This window comes from Dermacentor silvarum, chromosome 1, assembly GCF_013339745.2.
Source record: "Dermacentor silvarum isolate Dsil-2018 chromosome 1, BIME_Dsil_1.4, whole genome shotgun sequence".
NCBI lineage: Eukaryota > Metazoa > Arthropoda > Arachnida > Ixodida > Ixodidae > Dermacentor > Dermacentor silvarum.
The window spans coordinates 276,343,460-276,362,078 of NC_051154.1; the positions used below are offsets into that span (position 1 = coordinate 276,343,460).

The 18,619-nt window shown below is 52.3% G+C and overlaps 2 non-coding genes across 2 annotated transcripts; both read right to left on the reverse strand.

The window, feature by feature from the left end:
- Positions 1 to 5,166: 5,166 nt before the first annotated feature.
- Trnas-aga (transfer RNA serine (anticodon AGA)) lies at positions 5,167 to 5,248 on the reverse strand. Its single transcript has one exon. It is a non-coding gene; the product is annotated as a tRNA-Ser (tRNA).
- Positions 5,249 to 5,462: 214 nt separating this feature from the next.
- On the reverse strand, positions 5,463 to 5,544 carry Trnas-aga (transfer RNA serine (anticodon AGA)). The gene has a single exon. It is a non-coding gene; the product is annotated as a tRNA-Ser (tRNA).
- Between the last annotated feature and the right edge of the window lie 13,075 nt (positions 5,545 to 18,619).

Below are 18,619 nucleotides of genomic sequence, written 5' to 3' on the forward strand. Positions count from 1 at the left end.
TTTTTTTTCCTTTATTACCGACTTGGCAACATACAACACAAGAAATTTTAACAATACATGAGGGTCACGATAATATTGTCTGCCATTGGTTGGCTGACACGGGGGCTAAAAACTCTTGAGGTTCGCAAGCTCAGTCATCACACTGAGCCATGTTGGTTGTTCTTTTTGCAAACTGTACAATTCTTTAATATAACAAATGCTTTCGATGAAGTACTCTCTAACAGGCCGGAGGTTTGGTTCGGCATGTCTCACGGCCATTCTACATTTCCATAAACTATGCAAGGACAACAGCATGAACATGTCATATGGTACAGTGTCTTCATTTAGAGTAGGCAAGAAACGAATCCCGTATGGCGTAATCGGTAAGTCCTTCTTTAAGGTTCTCTGTAAGACATCCCAGTGGAATACCGCATCCCAACAGTCGAGAAAGATGTGTTCAACTGTTTCGGGTTTCCCGCATATTAAACAGTTGACGCTCCAAGGCACAAAAAGTCATTTCTCCTCAAGCCATGGTTTAACAGGTAAAGTATTGGTGTGGAGCTGAAAAAAGAAGGACTTCGCCGGATGGACGTACTGGCATTCGTTTTACTCTCTTTAGCACGTTCTTTTCCGGTTCAATGCGGAACATCGAGCGATACAATGGTACCGGCAACATTGCCTCTATCAAGTCCTTATATAAGCGCTTTCGTGGTACCCGACTTAGGTATTCCATAGAAAACCAAACCTTCAAAAGCTGGAAAGCCCAGACGACTTCCTTTAGAAAACCGCGCAATCTATATTCACTCCACCGGCGAGACGAAACGATGAATTCTGGTATAGCTTCGCTCAGCGTTACTTGAAACATAGTTAACAAAAACGGGTCCTTTTGGTCCCGTAAGTAAACAAACCTGGACACAATCTGCCTTATGAACAAATGTTCAAGACCTAGTCCTCCACTTTTAACGGAACGAAACAGATTGGCGCGACTGGTGCGCTCCCAGCTTGAACCCCATACAAACACCGCGAGTACTCTGTGTAATCGCTGTATGTTGGCCCTTGACATGCACAATGCTTGAAGCATGTAAAAGATTTTAGCAACGGCAAAGAGGTTGCAGACCGTCGCGCGAGCAAACATTGAGAAATTGCGGCCCCCCCCATTTAAGTGTACACTCTCTAACTCTTTCTGTTTCAGCATTCCAGTAATCCACTGCCTCACGGTAGTGCTCAAGCGGCACCCCGAGATACTTTGCCGGCGTGACGGTCCACTGGATATTTACAAACGTACTTGGAGGGTTTACCCAGTTCCCAATCCATACCCCTAGGCATTTATCAAAGTTGATAGCACTGCCTGTCGTTCTGCAGTATGATAACACTTCCGCGATCGCGATTTCAACACTTTCTTTGTCCCGACAAAACAACGCGATGTCGTCCGCATATGCGAGCACTTTCACTTCTGCGGACTGTACTCTGAAACCCAATATTCTATTGTCATTGTTGATCTTCCTACAAAGCGGCTCTATGTATATTGCAAATAAAAAAGGGGACAAGCCACACCCCTGGCGCACGGATGACCGCACCCTAAAGCTTTTGGTAACCTTCTTGTTTATTATGAGACTTGCGGTACAGTCTTGATAGCACATCTTTACCCCATCCAAGATTAATTCACCTACATTTACATGTTCTAGAATACAGAACAGAATTTTATGGGCCACACGGTCGAAAGCCTTCTGCATGTCCAACTGTAACATGGCTCCGTGTTCACCTAGGTCGTCGCAGTATTCTAAAATGCTTCTGGCAATGTGAATGTTTGTATAGATTGACCGTCCTTTAATGCCGCATGTTTGGTGCGCCCTACGATGTGTGTCACTACTCCTTGTAATCGCTTTCCGAGCACTCTGGTAAGTATCTTATAGTCAAAGTTCATCAGTGATATCGGGCGATAAGCGTCGACAGCTAACAATTTATCTGGGTCGTCTGTTTTTGTATCAGCACCACGTGAGAAGTCCGAAAAGATGGAGGAACCAGCTTTCGGGTGTAGACCTCCTTAAACAATCGTAACAGGACCTGGCTGGCCTCACTTTTGAAGGTCTTATAAAAAGCCGCTCAGAGTCCATCAGGTCCTGGGGACTTGCCTACAACTAAATCATCTATGGCTCCTTCGATTTCGGCGATGCTCAGAGGCCATTCCAGACGCTCCCGAATATCGTCTTCTAGCGGTGGCATGTTTGACAGGAAGTCCGTTTTGAATCCTTCTGTGACGTCCTTAGCACTCCCGAATAATTCACCGTAATGATTAAGAAACGCTTGTTCGATTTTCTCAGGTTGGTCCGTGATTTCGTTCCCGTGTCGAATCATTCTGATTTCATTCCGCCTCGCGTACGCCTTTTCGTCCGATAAGGCTCGTTTTGTCGATTTCTCGCCTAGCCAGACCCTTTCCGCTCGTGCTCTTACAACTGCTCCTTTGAACTTATTTTCATCGATAAGCTCCAAGCTGGCTCTTCAATTCTTTTATTTCTTTTGTTCGGCTCCCAGGTCTGTCGCTTTCTCCAGTGTACAAGAAGTCAAGCTCCAGTTGTATTTCTTTTTCTCTTTTTCTTTTGTTAAAAGTTTCCGTAGTGGCTTCTTCTATAGCGCTGATCTTAACTTCTTGTTTAAAAATCTCCCATAATTCTAGCATGTTACCTTCTTCGGCCTCAATCAATCTGTCTAACTTTTCTTTCACGCCTTCACAAAACGATTCGTTCAACAGCAGCCTATCGTTAAACTTCCACGTCTTCCAGTTAAATCTCGACTTGCTTGGTTTAGTACATATAGTGAGCGTTACAAGGCTGTGATCGCTGAACGACACATGTTTCACACTATAACTGCCACACATGGGAACAAGATCCAGTGCAACGTACACTCTGTCTAGCCTAGCGTGACTATGCCCCTGAAAATGTGTGAATGCGGGCACACCAGCACTGGACAAGACATGACCAACGTCTTCTAGGTTAGAATCTTGCACGAGTGAATTTAAAAGTACAGCACTTTTGTCGCGCACTGGAAGCTGTTTCACTCGATCAGCAGCAAAACATACGCAATTGAAATCTCCGAGCAACACGACTTTCCTGTCACACTGTAAATACTGGCCTACCCTTTCAAAAAAGGACAACCGCTCACTTTAGATGTTGGGGGCGTACGCACATATCCCACGCCAACCTCCGCCCGAAAAGAAAAAATCCACAAAAAGCAGTCTCCCACTTTGACAGGAAAAAACATTCTCTTCTATGACTCCCAGATTATTTCTGATGAAAATAGCGCACCCCGCGGAGGTTCCAACAGCATGTGATACACAAACATTGTATCTATTGCGGAACTGCAGCACCATGCGATCCATCTGTTCTTCACTTTCTATCTTAGTTTCCTGCACCGCCGCTATATCAATATCTGTTTCCGAGAAAAGCCGGCTAAGCTGGTATTGCCGCTTTCTGGCACAAAGACCGCGAACATTTAGGGTAGCAAGACGAAGTGCAGTGTTTTGGGCCATCATCGTAGTTTGTGAAGAACAAACGAACCGCAAGGCACCCACCTCATGCGTCTGGGGTCGGTGCTGCCTTGGCCTCTTGCACGAACCTCCCGTAGCTGCCTGGGCAGTCTTCGGAAGGCGCAGCTCGTGTCCTTATCGTTGTTCTCCATCGTCTTTTGGGTTTGGCTGGGTCTTTCAGATGGCTAGAAGAGATACCGCGAGGCACACGCGCTCGCGGCTACGTCGGCGGCGTGCCTGCCGCCTTACGGTCCGGTGGTATATTCGGCCGCTGTTTGATCAGTGACCGCCGGGTGATGGCCGCCTTTGGCGGCGGCCCGTCAGAGTTCCCTGCAGTCAGGGCTTCATTATCGTCCAACGTCGCATCGTGGCCACGCTTGCTGACAGTGGCGCCGCTTGCTGCCTCGCTTACGTCCATGACTTTCGGCTCATCGCTTGACGGTGACTGCGCTGGGACGTCATGCACTTTGACGGCGCCCGTGGCGTCACCTACTGTGTCGGTCACTTTTGGGCTTTCGTCGTTGGTTCTTGTATCTTGCAGCTTGTCGGGCGGGGCTGACGTTTCCGCCTCATGCCCCTCAACCTTCGGCGTTGCTTCGCTTGCAGCTTCCTCAGCGTCGGCCTCGTCCATGACGAGTTCTGCTGTGTCATTTCCTCCAACCGGCCCTGCGACACTTGCGTACGTCTTCACGCACTCACTTTCTTCGTGTCCAAAACGCCGGCAGTGCGTGCAGCGAGGAACTCGGCACTCACGTCGGATATGGCCCTTGCTGTGGCACCGCAGGCATAGTGGCGCTCTTCCAGGCGCGACAAGAAGGGCCATGTCACCGGCGACGCGCAGCTGATGTGGAAGGTCGTCCACCTTAAGGACATTATGGAGCTTGAGGCGCACGACGCGCGTCGTCGACCCCTTGTCCTGGATTCCTTGAACCCTCCACTTTTCCTTAATGACGTCGGTCACTTTCCCGTACGGAGCAAGCGCTACACGCACGTCTTCGTCAGCAACGTTAAAGAGAAGCCAATGAAGCTTGAGACGCACGTCCTGGTTCGCCGGGTCGATAACCAAACATCGTTGGCCCTTCATTTCCATTTCGCCACAAGCCAAAGCTTTCTTCATGCCTTCTGTGCTCTTGAAGGTCCCCGTCAAAACGTGGCTCATATGATAAGCCCCCAACGCTATCACGTCGGGGAGCAATGCCAGACGCGCCAACGTATCCCGGAAATTTTCGACTCGGTAGGGTCTTGCACGAACATCCGCATGCAAAAATAAAGTGTTGAGAACACTACGACCTGCAGGCAGTGTAGGCAAAATAACTTGATATCCTTCGGCATCCGTTCCGTCCATCCTGTTACCGCGGCTGTTCGTAGCCGCAACCACCGCTCCTTGGGAGCACATGACACACACGTCCGTTCACTACGGTGCCCGGAAGTGGAGCTCGGCCACGACTGCCGCTCATAGCTGTGCACATAGCCTCGTCAGTACTCAGTACAAATTAGGTCAACTCCCTTTTCTTTTGCTTACTTGCGCTGCGGTTAAACGTGTGCCGAACCTTTCAAAATTATCGGACATCACTTACAGAACGCTGTAATTACATGTGCCCTGAATGGCCTTCCCCTACAAAAATGGTAAACTTATGTCACGTTGCTTGTAAAAAAAGTATTTACGCAGTCGACAGGATTTGAACCTGTGCGGGGAGACCCCAATGGATTTCTAGTCCATCGCCTTAACCGCTCGGCCACGACTGCCGCTCATAGCTGTGCACATAGCCTCGTCAGTACTCAGTACAAATTAGGTCAACTTCCTTTTCTTTTGCTTACTTGCGTTGCGGTTAAACGTGTGCCGAACCTTTCAAAATTATCGGACATCACTTACAGAGCGCTTTAATTACATGTGCCCTGAATGGCCTTCCCCTACAAAAATGGTAAACTTATGTCACGTTGCTTGTAAAAAAAGTATTTACGAAGTCGACAGGATTTGAACCTGTGCGGGGAGACCCCAATGGATTTCTAGTCCATCGCGTTAACCGCTAGGCCACGACTGCTTTTTTTTCTTTATTTCCTTTCCCAGGAATGATACAAAACAAAAAAATCACTAATACATGCTACATTCTGTAATTAAAAACGCTTGCCTGCTTTCGGCAAACGTGGGCAATTAAAACCGCTTCAGGTTAACAAGAGCATCTAATACCGGCATCCATTCTGGTGGATCATTCTGCGCTTTAAATATCTCACGAATAAAGGCGATGCCTTCATTGAAATATTCTCTTGCAGGCTGGGGGTTTAAGTCGGCATGGTGCACTGTCATTCTTGTTTTCCATATGCTATGAAGACATAGCGCCATAAACATGTCATACGGCACTCCTTTATCGTTTGCGGTTGGGAGGAAGCGGATGGCATATGGGGTAAGCGGCAAATCTTTTTTCAAGGTGCGCTGCAGTATGTCCCATAAGAAGGTGGAATCTTCACAATCAAGGAAAATATGGTCGATAGTTTCCGGCTTTTTGCACAGTAAGCAATTTATCGTCCAAGGCACAAAAATACCCTTCTGCTCTAACCACGGTTTAACGGGCAGAGTTCCGGTGTGCAAGTGAAAGAAAAACGTTTTAACCGTAAATCGTACTGGCATCCGCTTCACCCTTTTCAGTACGTCTTTGCCAGCCCCTGCTGGAAACATGGAGCGATACAATGGTTCTGGCATAGATACATCTACAACATCTTTATACAGTTTTTTTCGAGTGACGCTGCTGAGGTATTCCAAAGAGAACCGTGCAACGAGGAACTGGTAAGACCAGACGACTTCTCGCAGGAAGCCTCGTACTTTCGGCCCTTTAACCCGATCAGATGACACAATAAACGCCGGCATAACATCACATAATTTCATTTGAATAACAGTACGTAGGAAACCGTTGCTTTGGTCCCGCACAAAGATAAATCTGGACACTACCTGTTTTAAAAACAAATTCGCCAAGCCCAGTCCGCTGCTTTTCAAGGAGCGGAATAAATTTGTGCGACTTGTACGCTCCCATGTTGAACCCCATATATACACTGCAAGCACCCGGTACAGCCTTTGAATGCTTGCTCTCGTCGCACACAATACTTGAAGAACATACCAGATCTTGGCTACCAGAAAGAGGTTACACACTGTTGACCTTGCAAATATAGATAGGTCTCTCCCTCCAAACTTGGAAGATTTTTTCTTTATTTGCTCTGCTTCATTCTTCCAATAGTCATTAGTGTCTCTGTAGTGATTTAAAGGCACCCCGAGATATTTCGTTGGTGAAACCGTCCACTGCATGTTTTCAAAGACTGCAGGGTTGTCATCCCAATCCCCATGCCAAAGGCCCAACGATTTGTCCCAATTGATAACGCTGCCTGTCATTTTACAAAAACTCGTCGCGATACTCACCGCGTTCCTGACACTTGCTTGGTCAGTACAGAAAACAGCAATGCCGTCAGCATATGTGAGTAGCTTAACTTCGCTTGTGCTCAACTTAAAACCTTTTATTGCACTGAACGACATGATTTTCAAACAGAAAGGCACCAGGTACAGCGCAAACAGTAAAGGAGACAATGGGCATCCTTGCCTAACAGAGGACTTTATCTGGAAACTGGCAGTTAATGATTTATTAACTTTAATCCTGCTAGAAATGTCCGCATAACACATTGTTATACCTTCCATCAAGACCGTCCCGATATTGATATATTCTATAATGTTGAAAAGGACTTTATGCGCAACTCTGTCGAATGCCTTCTCTAAGTCGAGTTGTAACATCGCGACTTTCCCGCAGTAGGCATCGCAGCACTCCAGGACTGTTCTAGCCACGTGTATGTTGGTCAGAATGGACCTTCCTTTTATGCCGCAAGTCTGATGTGGCCCTACAAGTTTGGTTATAACGCTTTGAAGTCTTCTGCTTAAAACTTTAGCGAAAATCTTGTAGTCCGTGTTCGTTAGACTTATTGGTCGATACGCTCGTACTGACAGCAATGCAGCTGGATCGTCTGTTTTTGGAAAAAATGTGGTTGATCCCTCTTATATAGGAATCGGTATAGAACACGAAAGTGAAACGTGTCTTCACAGAAGTAGTGTAATGTTTATTGCACATTGATATATAATGTCTATTGGTGTTTTGTGGCTAAAGCGCCCTTAGGCGTTGATGCACCCACGCTGACGCCTGGTGGCACGTCTCCTCCATCACGACTACCAACGTCGATGACCATGAGCAACCGTCGTGCATATGGAAGCTGCACTACGCTGCACACGCTAGCACAACGCGAAAGACGAAGCACGTAACTGACACACTAATACAACGCGCAAGACAAAGCACGTAACTGAATCGTCACCGAGTCAAATCAGCGCGTACAGCGCGTCGTAATTGCAGCCTCCGCGATCAACTTCAGAAACATTTTCAGAGCTAATTGCGGAGGCCACGCTCCGCTGTGCTGAGTACGGTGAACGCCACCTAGTAGTGCTTCTGCGAGAACGCGTTGGTAGTGCTTCTTGATGCCAGCGTCCCTTCGAATGCTGGCATCGAGGCGTCGTAGTGATGAGACCACCGAAGCGTTCACTGTCGGTGCGCGTTAGTGTCATAATGCAGTACTTCTCTTTTCTGCTCGTAGGCGGCGGCACCGCCCCGAGCAAGAGCGCGGGTACACGGAGGAGTGTTATGGCGAATTCCATTGGGAGAAGAGGAGCAGGGCGCCGCGCAGTGCGGAGTCGGGTGACAGCGCAGTGAGAGCAGGCACACTCGACCCGCCACTGGAATACGGCGTGCATTCGGAGAGCAGGTGGGAGGGGGACTTGTGAGGAGAAATGTACCATGTGACTAAAGCAATCGACGTCCCACCATTCTCTGCAGGAGAGCGGCAAAACACGCCTGATCATCTTGTAATCTGTCGGGCTTAACGCTGTCACCGTTTGCGGCCACGTACTACATACTTTTGTGCAGCGCCGACGCATTCCTCAACGTTTCCGCCTGCGAAGATCATCTCAAGTTGAGCTCTAGCAGCTTTCGCTGCTGTCACCGTGGAGCGTCTCAAGCACTTCAGCAAGGCGAAGACGCTTTGCTGCCGCTGTCCCCCGCGCATCCGACGAGAAGCAAGGCGGACTAGAAATGCCAGGATCTGTCGCTAAATCGCTGCGAAGCTCGCTCGTATCACCGACGTCAAAATCAGCAGTGTCAAAACACAAACCACGCTAGGCTGCCGCCATTGCCGCCGCGCGCGCCGGCTGAAGCAAAATAAAAAGAAATGAGGAGGATATGACGGTTTAAGCCACGTGACTTCCTCCGTACTCCGCTTTTCAAGCGAGAGCAGTCCGGACTGCTCCCAGCTGCTCTCGGCGCCGCGAAACTGCTCTTGTTCTACCACTGGATGACGGCGCTCCCACTCCTGTTCGACCACTGAAACACGTCGCCTCTGGAACGAGCACTTTCAGCGTGCTTTTGAGTGCTCCTGTTCTCCCAATGGAATTCGCCATTAGATATATAAGGCGCGTCTGTGTAGCTCTCCGCAAATGCGTTTGTGGCGCAATGGGTTAAACGCTCGGCGATCTATCGTCGCGGACCGAGAGGTCGTGGGTTCGATTTCCAAATTTTGCATTGTTTGTGGAACTTTTTCTTCTGGTTTCTTTCTTTGTATTATGTTCGTGTATGTTCGTGTGACGTATTTCCGTGACGGAAATACGTCAGTGAAGTCTTGGTGGACCCCGGCATAAAACACTTTCGTGTTAAAAGTACAACATGGCTCTGCCTGAAAGAAGGGGGTAACTTCTTTCTTCTGTATGCCTCAATTATAACGTTAAGGAGGACAACTGCTATTTCCGTCTTAAACGCCTTGTAGAATTTTGAATGCAAACCATCAGGGCCTGGTGATTTCCCTGCACTCAAATCACCGATCGCCCATTCAATTTCTGCAACGTTGATTGGAGCTTCGAGGTTCGTTTTAAATTCTTCTGCTAGTTTTGGCATGAGCCTCAAGAAATCGCATCGAAATCCTTCCTCAATCTGTGGTTCGTGGCCAAGCAATTCTTGATAATAATCGACAAAAGCGCGTCGTATCAGTTTCTCGTCTCGCACAACTTCATCTCTGTACATTATCGCTTTTATTTCGTTCCGCGACGCATAGCTTTTTTCGTCTGATAGAGCACGTTTGGTCGGGTTTTCACCCATATATATTTTTTCCGCACGTGCGCGTACTACTGCTCCTCTGTATCTTTCTGTATTAATTACTTCTAGTTTGCTTTTAACTTCTTTTATTTCTCTGGCAAAGGTACACGGAGCTGCAGTTTGCGCATTCAAATAAAAGTCAAGCCGACTTTGCAGCTCAGTTTCTTCTTTCCTTTGCTGTCTACGCAATGCGCCGGCTCTTTCGATAGCTGAAATTTTCGCGCTTTGTTTGAAATCTTCCCATGCTTCAGCGTAACACCCCGGTTCACTTTCCAGTAGATCTCCAATTTTTCCTTTTATTTCCTGCACATATACCTCATCATCGAGGATCTTAACATTGCATTTCCACAGCTCCCAGTAAAACTTCGCTGGTTTCCTCGGGCCTAGCGTACATATAACCAAGCTATGGTCGCTAAAAGAAACGTTTTTAACATCGTATTTATTGGAAAAGAGCGCCAAATCTGCCGAAACATAGATTCGGTCCAGTCTAGCTTGGCTGTCCCGCTGGTAGTGGGTGAACCGAGGCAATGTACCGTTTGATAGGAAGTACGCTACATCTTCTAATTGGTGTTCTACAGTCAGTGAGTTTAATACTGATACACTCGCATCCCGTATCGCGGAAACTCTTGCCCTCTCCTCTACTTTGTAGACACAGTTAAAGTCCCCCATCATTATAACAGTCGTGTCACAGGTCAGATAATGTTCAACACTTTCGAAAAACAATCTGCGCTCATTTGCTACGTTTGGGGCATATAAACCAACTATTCGGAAATTCTGGGCCTGCAACGTTAGGTCACATACAATAAGCCGCCCAGTGTCAAACGTGTACACACTGTCAACAGATATTCCTGTGGAGTGCTTCACAAACAGCGCACAACCACTGGCGGTACCAATTGCATGCGAAACGTATACATTGTAGTACGTCCTAAAAGGTTTGTAGCGCCCACCGACGCTGCTAAGCGCGAACGCTAAGGTCAGCGTTCTCGGCCGGCGCCTTGGGGCCGGCTGCGACAGACGAGAAAAATAAAGTTGGGCGGCGCGTGCCAGCGGCGCAAGCACGGCACGCGCTAGTCCGTTCTGAAAGCCTGCTAAGCTGGTCCTCTTGTTCTGGCGCTCCGCTGCGACTCCTCGGTTCCCGACAGTGGTGACTCCGGCCTAAGAGATGACCGACCCCAGCAACCTCCCGCCCTCAGGCAACCTCCCGCCTGACGCTACCTCGCGCCCACGGGACGTCGCAGCTCTACAGCTCCGCCTGCCCACGTTCTGGCGCCACAACCCGCAGGTTTGGTTCGCCCAGGTCGAAGCCACCTTACGTTCGAAAATGCTCTGCTTCAGTTGCTGGTATGGGGCATCACTCAAAGGTGCAGCGATAACGTCCGCCACTTCCTGAGCCACCTCAGGAGACAGGTTGCAAAGCAAGTGGCGAAACCGCGAAGTCTCCGAGGAGATGTTGTGCAGATCGAAGGTGGCTTCGACCTGGGCGAACCAAACCTGCGGGTTGTGGCGCCAGAACGTGGGCAGGCGGAGCTGTAGAGCTGCGACGTCCCGTGGGCGCGAGGTAGCGTCAGGCGGGAGGTTGCCTGAGGGCGGGAGGTTGCTGGGGTCGGTCATCTCTTAGGCCGGAGTCACCACTGTCGACCTAGGCCTGCGGCGCACATTCCGGTGGGTCTTCATCGTAGCCGACGTCCATCAGCCTATCCTCGGTTCCGACTTCCTGACTCATTTCGACCTTGACGTCAGCATGCGCCGCCATCGCCTGATTGACAGCAAGACGCGCCTCTCGATCCCTGGCGTTCTGTCGGCTGTCGCTCCCACCGGCATCCGCACGCTGATCCCAACATGCCCGTATGCTCATATCCTCGAAGACTTCCCTGAGGTGACAAGGCCCTGCAATTTAAATCAGCCTCCCAAGCACAGCGTCACCCACCACATTGTCACACGTGGTCCACCTGTCGCAGCCCGTCCGCGCCGCCTCTTCGGTGAGCGTCTGGACGTTGCTAAACGGGAATTCGAGCACATGCTCCAGCTAGGTATTATTCGCCCGTCTTCCAGCAGTTGGGCCTCCCCGCTTCATCTGGTGCCCAAGAAAGAACCGGGTGACTGGCGTCCGTGCGGTGACTACCGGGCACTCAACGCTCACACGGTCCACGATAGCTACCCCCTTCCACACATCCAAGATTTTACAGGCCATTTGGAGGGATGCAAAATCTTTAGTAAGGTGGACCTTGTCAAGGCCTATCACCAAATCCCCGTTGAGCCGGCCGATATCCCGAAGACAGCCATTACTACACCCTTCGGCCTGTTTGAGTTTGTACGCATGCCCTTTGGGTTACGCAACGCAGCTCAAACGTTCCAACGATTCATTGCCGAGGTAACGCGCGGCCTCCCGGCTGTATTTGCCTACATCGACGACATCCTCGTCACGAGTCCCAATCCACAAGATCATGAGCGTCACCTCCGGGAACTCTTTCAACGCCTTCAACAATTTGGCCTGGTTGTCAACCCCCAGAAATGCGTATTTGGATCTTCCGAGCTCGAGTTTCTGGGCCACCACATCTCGGAGCTGGGAATTCGTCCGTTGCCCTCTCACGTCCAGGCCGTGAAAGACTTCCCAGCACCCACTACCCTACGCCAGCTGCGTGAGTTCCTCGGCCTAGTGAATTTCTCCCGACGTTTCATTCCGCACTGCGCTGAGCTTCTACACCCACTGACTAACCTTCTTCGCACGACCAAGGGCTCCTCATCTGCGATTTCCTGGTCTCCCGAAGCTGACGCTGCTTTCAGGGCTGCTAAACAAGCCGTTGCCGATGCGGTACTTCTCGTACACCCGAGAACTAACGTGCCAACCCGCATCATGGTGGATGCTTCCAGTGTGGCCATTGGCGCTGTTCTCCAGCAGAAAATCAACTCCGAGTGGCGCCCACTGGGTTTCTTCTCTCGGAAGCTCCAACCTGCCGAGACTCGCTACAGCGTTTTTGGCCGCGAGCTGCTCGCCATCTACTCCACCATCCAGCACTTTCGGCACTTCTTGGAGGGCCAGCCATTCTATATTCTAACTGATCATAAGCCTCTGGTGTATGTCTTCCGTACAAACTCTTCCAAGTACGTCGCACGTGAAGTTCGTCAACTGGCCTATATATCGGAGTTCACCACGGATATCCGGCACATCAAAGGCACCGACAACGAGGCAGCTGACGCACTTTCACGCATCACCTCCCTCGGCATTTCTACATCGACTGTGGATTGGGAGGGTCTAGCTCGTGCGCAGAGGGAAGACCCCGAGCTGCAAGCGCTGCGTGACCATCCCCGTTCCCTCCGTCTACAACTCGTTCCTCACCCGTTTGTGCCTGGCTCCCTCTGGTGCGACATGTCAGCGGCTACACCTCGCCCCTTCATTCCGACTGCCTTCCGTCGTGCGGTGTTCCAATCACTTCATGACATCTGCCATCCCAGCGTCCGAGCCACGCAGCGCCTCGTTACACAGCGGTATGTCTGGCCAAGCATCAACACCGATGTTCGCCAGTGGGCCCGCTCATGCCTCGCATGCCAGACCGCCAAAGTGACCCGCCACACGAAGACTCCCACACAGTCGTTCTTGCCCCCTGGCTGCCGTTTTGACCACGTCCATCTTGATTTGGTGGGACCACTTCCTCACTCTCACGGCTGTCGCTACATTCTGACAATGATCGACCGCTTCACCCGTTGGCCCGAAGCCGTGCCCATTCCGGACATCACTGCAGAAACGGTCGCCAAAGCCTTCGTTTCAGCATGGGTTTCCCGCTTCGGCTGCCCCAGCATCGTGACAACTGATCGCGGCCGGCAATTTGACTGCACACTTTTCACTTCACTCAACCGCCTGCTTGGCACTAAGCACTGCCGTACCACTGCATATCATCCCTGTGCCAATGGCATGGTTGAGCGGCTCCATCGCCAGCTCAAGGCTGCACTCACTGCGCGCCTGGATCGAGAGCACTGGGTCGACCACCTTCCTATGGTGCTTCTCGGCCTACGTGCCGTCCTTCGTCGCGACCTTGGCTGTTCAGCGGCCGAACTCGTCTACGGTGCACCCCTGCGGCTTCCTGGAGACTTGTTCGTTTCTTCGGCCCCCTCGCCCCAGCCGCTACAGTACCTCCAACGCCTACAGGACTGCATTCAGCACCTACGCCCCGTACCACCTCGGTCATCGGACCACAGCATCTTTGTCCACCCGGACCTTGAGTCCTCGTCCCACGTCTTCCTCCGACGAGACGCTATCAAGGCTCCTCTTACACCCTCCTACGACGGACCATACCGTGTCCTCCACAAGACCCAGAAGTCCGCCACCATTCTATTGAATGGCCGCGAAGAAGTCGTTTCGCTGGACCGCCTCAAACCAGCCTACGTCGAAACGCCTCCCAAGGAGCTCCCCGCGGATGTCGCTGGCGCACCCGTCGATATGCTCGACACCAAGACAGCCCCATCTCTGCCTCGTCGACGAGTCCATTTCGCCGTTCCGTCTAGGCGGGGGGCCTTGTAGCGCCCACCGACGCTGCTAAGCGCGAACGCTAAGGTCAGCGTTCTCGGCCGGCGCCTTGGGGCCGGCTGCGACAGACGAGAAAAATAAAGTTGGGCGGCGCGTGCCACCCGTATGCTCGTATCCTCGAAGACTTCCCTGAGGTGACAAGGCCCTGCAATTTAAATCAGCCTCCCAAGCACAGCGTCACCCACCACATTGTCACACGTGGTCCACCTGTCGCAGCCCGTCCGCGCCGCCTCTTCGGTGAGCGTCTGGACGTTGCTAAACGGGAATTCGAGCACATGCTCCAGCTAGGTATTATTCGCCCGTCGTCCAGCAGTTGGGCCTCCCCGCTTCATCTGGTGCCCAAGAAAGAACCGGGTGACTGGCGTCCGTGCGGTGACTACCGGGCACTCAACGCTCACACGGTCCACGATAGCTACCCCCTTCCACACATCCAAGATTTTACAGGCCATTTGGAGGGATGCAAAATCTTTAGTAAGGTGGACCTTGTCAAGGCCTATCACCAAATCCCCGTTGAGCCGGCCGATATCCCGAAGACAGCCATTACTACACCCTTCGGCCTGTTTGAGTTTGTGCGCATGCCCTTTGGGTTACGCAACGCAGCTCAAACGTTCCAACGATTCATTGCCGAGGTAACGCGCGGCCTCCCGGCTGTATTTGCCTACATCGACGGCATCCTCGTCGCGAGTCCCAATCCACAAGATCATGAGCGTCACCTCCGGGAACTCTTTCAACGCCTTCAACAATTTCGCCTGGTTGTCCGAATTCCGTGAGTTCCTCGGCCTAGTGAATTTCTCCCGACGTTTCATTCCGCACTGCGCTGAGCTTCTACACCCACTGACTAACCTTCTTCGCACGACCAAGGGCTCCTCATCTGCGATTTCCTGGTCTCCCGAAGCTGACGCTGCTTTCAGGGCTGCTAAACAAGCCGTTGCCGATGCGGTACTTCTCGTACACCCGAGAACTAACGTGCCAACCCGCATCATGGTGGATGCTTCCAGTGTGGCCATTGGCGCTGTTCTCCAGCAGAAAATCAACTCCGAGTGGCGCCCACTGGGTTTCTTCTCTCGGAAGCTCCAACCTGCCGAGACTCGCTACAGCGTTTTTGGCCGCGAGCTGCTCGCCATCTACTCCACCATCCAGCACTTTCGGCACTTCTTGGAGGGCCAGCCATTCTATATTCTAACTGATCATAAGCCTCTGGTGTATGTCTTCCGTACAAACTCTTCCAAGTACGTCGCACGTGAAGTTCGTCAACTGGCCTATATATCGGAGTTCACCACGGATATCCGGCACATCAAAGGCACCGACAACGAGGCAGCTGACGCACTTTCACGCATCACCTCCCTCGGCACTTCTACATCGACTGTGGATTGGGAGGGTCTAGCTCGTGCGCAGATGGAAGACCCCGAGCTGCAAGCGCTGCGTGACCATCCCCGTTCCCTCCGTCTACAACTCGTTCCTCACCCGTTTGTGCCTGGCTCCCTCTGGTGCGACATGTCAGCGGCTACACCTCGCCCCTTCATTCCGACTGCCTTCCGTCGTGCGGTGTTCCAATCACTTCATGACATCTGCCATCCCAGCGTCCGAGCCACGCAGCGCCTCGTTACACAGCGGTATGTCTGGCCAAGCATCAACACCGATGTTCGCCAGTGGGCCCGCTCATGCCTCGCATGCCAGACCGCCAAAGTGACCCGCCACACGAAGACTCCCACACAGTCGTTCTTGCCCCCTGGCTGCCGTTTTGACCACGTCCATCTTGATTTGGTGGGACCACTTCCTCACTCTCACGGCTGTCGCTACATTCTGACAATGATCGACCGCTTCACCCGTTGGCCCGAAGCCGTGCCCATTCCGGACATCACTGCAGAAACGGTCGCCAAAGCCTTCGTTTCAGCATGGGTTTCCCGCTTCGGCTGCCCCAGCATCGTGACAACTGATCGCGGCCGGCAATTTGACTGCACACTTTTCACTTCACTCAACCGCCTGCTTGGCACTAAGCACTGCCGTACCACTGCATATCATCCCTGTGCCAATGGCATGGTTGAGCGGCTCCATCGCCAGCTCAAGGCTGCACTCACTGCGCGCCTGGATCGAGAGCACTGGGTCGACCACCTTCCTATGGTGCTTCTCGGCCTACGTGCCGTCCTTCGTCGCGACCTTGGCTGTTCAGCGGCCGAACTCGTCTACGGTGCACCCCTGCGGCTTCCTGGAGACTTGTTCGTTTCTTCGGCCCCCTCGCCCCAGCCGCTACAGTACCTCCAACGCCTACAGGACTGCATTCAGCACCTACGCCCCGTACCACCTCGGTCATCGGACCACAGCATCTTTGTCCACCCGGACCTTGAGTCCTCGTCCCACGTCTTCCTCCGACGAGACGCTATCAAGGCTCCTCTTACACCCTCCTACGACGGACCATACCGTGTCCTCCACAAGACCCAGAAGTCCGCCACCATTCTATTGAATGGCCGCGAAGAAGTCGTTTCGCTGGACCGCCTCAAACCAGCCTACGTCGAAACGCCTCCCAAGGAGCTCCCCGCGGATGTCGCTGGCGCACCCGTCGATATGCTCGACACCAAGACAGCCCCATCTCTGCCTCGTCGACGAGTCCATTTCGCCGTTCCGTCTAGGCGGGGGGCCTTGTAGCGCCCACCGACGCTGCTAAGCGCGAACGCTAAGGTCAGCGTTCTCGGCCGGCGCCTTGGGGCCGGCTGCGACAGACGAGAAAAATAAAGTTGGGCGGCGCGTGCCACCCGTATGCTCGTATCCTCGAAGACTTCCCTGAGGTGACAAGGCCCTGCAATTTAAATCAGCCTCCCAAGCACAGCGTCACCCACCACATTGTCACACGTGGTCCACCTGTCGCAGCCCGTCCGCGCCGCCTCTTCGGTGAGCGTCTGGACGTTGCTAAACGGGAATTCGAGCACATGCTCCAGCTAGGTATTATTCGCCCGTCGTCCAGCAGTTGGGCCTCCCCGCTTCATCTGGTGCCCAAGAAAGAACCGGGTGACTGGCGTCCGTGCGGTGACTACCGGGCACTCAACGCTCACACGGTCCACGATAGCTACCCCCTTCCACACATCCAAGATTTTACAGGCCATTTGGAGGGATGCAAAATCTTTAGTAAGGTGGACCTTGTCAAGGCCTATCACCAAATCCCCGTTGAGCCGGCCGATATCCCGAAGACAGCCATTACTACACCCTTCGGCCTGTTTGAGTTTGTGCGCATGCCCTTTGGGTTACGCAACGCAGCTCAAACGTTCCAACGATTCATTGCCGAGGTAACGCGCGGCCTCCCGGCTGTATTTGCCTACATCGACGGCATCCTCGTCGCGAGTCCCAATCCACAAGATCATGAGCGTCACCTCCGGGAACTCTTTCAACGCCTTCAACAATTTGGCCTGGTTGTCCGAATTCCGTGAGTTCCTCGGCCTAGTGAATTTCTCCCGACGTTTCATTCCGCACTGCGCTGAGCTTCTACACCCACTGACTAACCTTCTTCGCACGACCAAGGGCTCCTCATCTGCGATTTCCTGGTCTCCCGAAGCTGACGCTGCTTTCAGGGCTGCTAAACAAGCCGTTGCCGATGCGGTACTTCTCGTACACCCGAGAACTAACGTGCCAACCCGCATCATGGTGGATGCTTCCAGTGTGGCCATTGGCGCTGTTCTCCAGCAGAAAATCAACTCCGAGTGGCGCCCACTGGGTTTCTTCTCTCGGAAGCTCCAACCTGCCGAGACTCGCTACAGCGTTTTTGGCCGCGAGCTGCTCGCCATCTACTCCACCATCCAGCACTTTCGGCACTTCTTGGAGGGCCAGCCATTCTATATTCTAACTGATCATAAGCCTCTGGTGTATGTCTTCCGTACAAACTCTTCCAAGTACGTCGCACGTGAAGTTCGTCAACTGGCCTATATATCGGAGTTCACCACGGATATCCGGCACATCAAAGGCACCGACAACGAGGCAGCTGACGCACTTTCACGCATCACCTCCCTCGGCACTTCTACATCGACTGTGGATTGGGAGGGTCTAGCTCGTGCGCAGATGGAAGACCCCGAGCTGCAAGCGCTGCGTGACCATCCCCGTTCCCTCCGTCTACAACTCGTTCCTCACCCGTTTGTGCCTGGCTCCCTCTGGTGCGACATGTCAGCGGCTACACCTCGCCCCTTCATTCCGACTGCCTTCCGTCGTGCGGTGTTCCAATCACTTCATGACATCTGCCATCCCAGCGTCCGAGCCACGCAGCGCCTCGTTACACAGCGGTATGTCTGGCCAAGCATCAACACCGATGTTCGCCAGTGGGCCCGCTCATGCCTCGCATGCCAGACCGCCAAAGTGACCCGCCACACGAAGACTCCCACACAGTCGTTCTTGCCCCCTGGCTGCCGTTTTGACCACGTCCATCTTGATTTGGTGGGACCACTTCCTCAC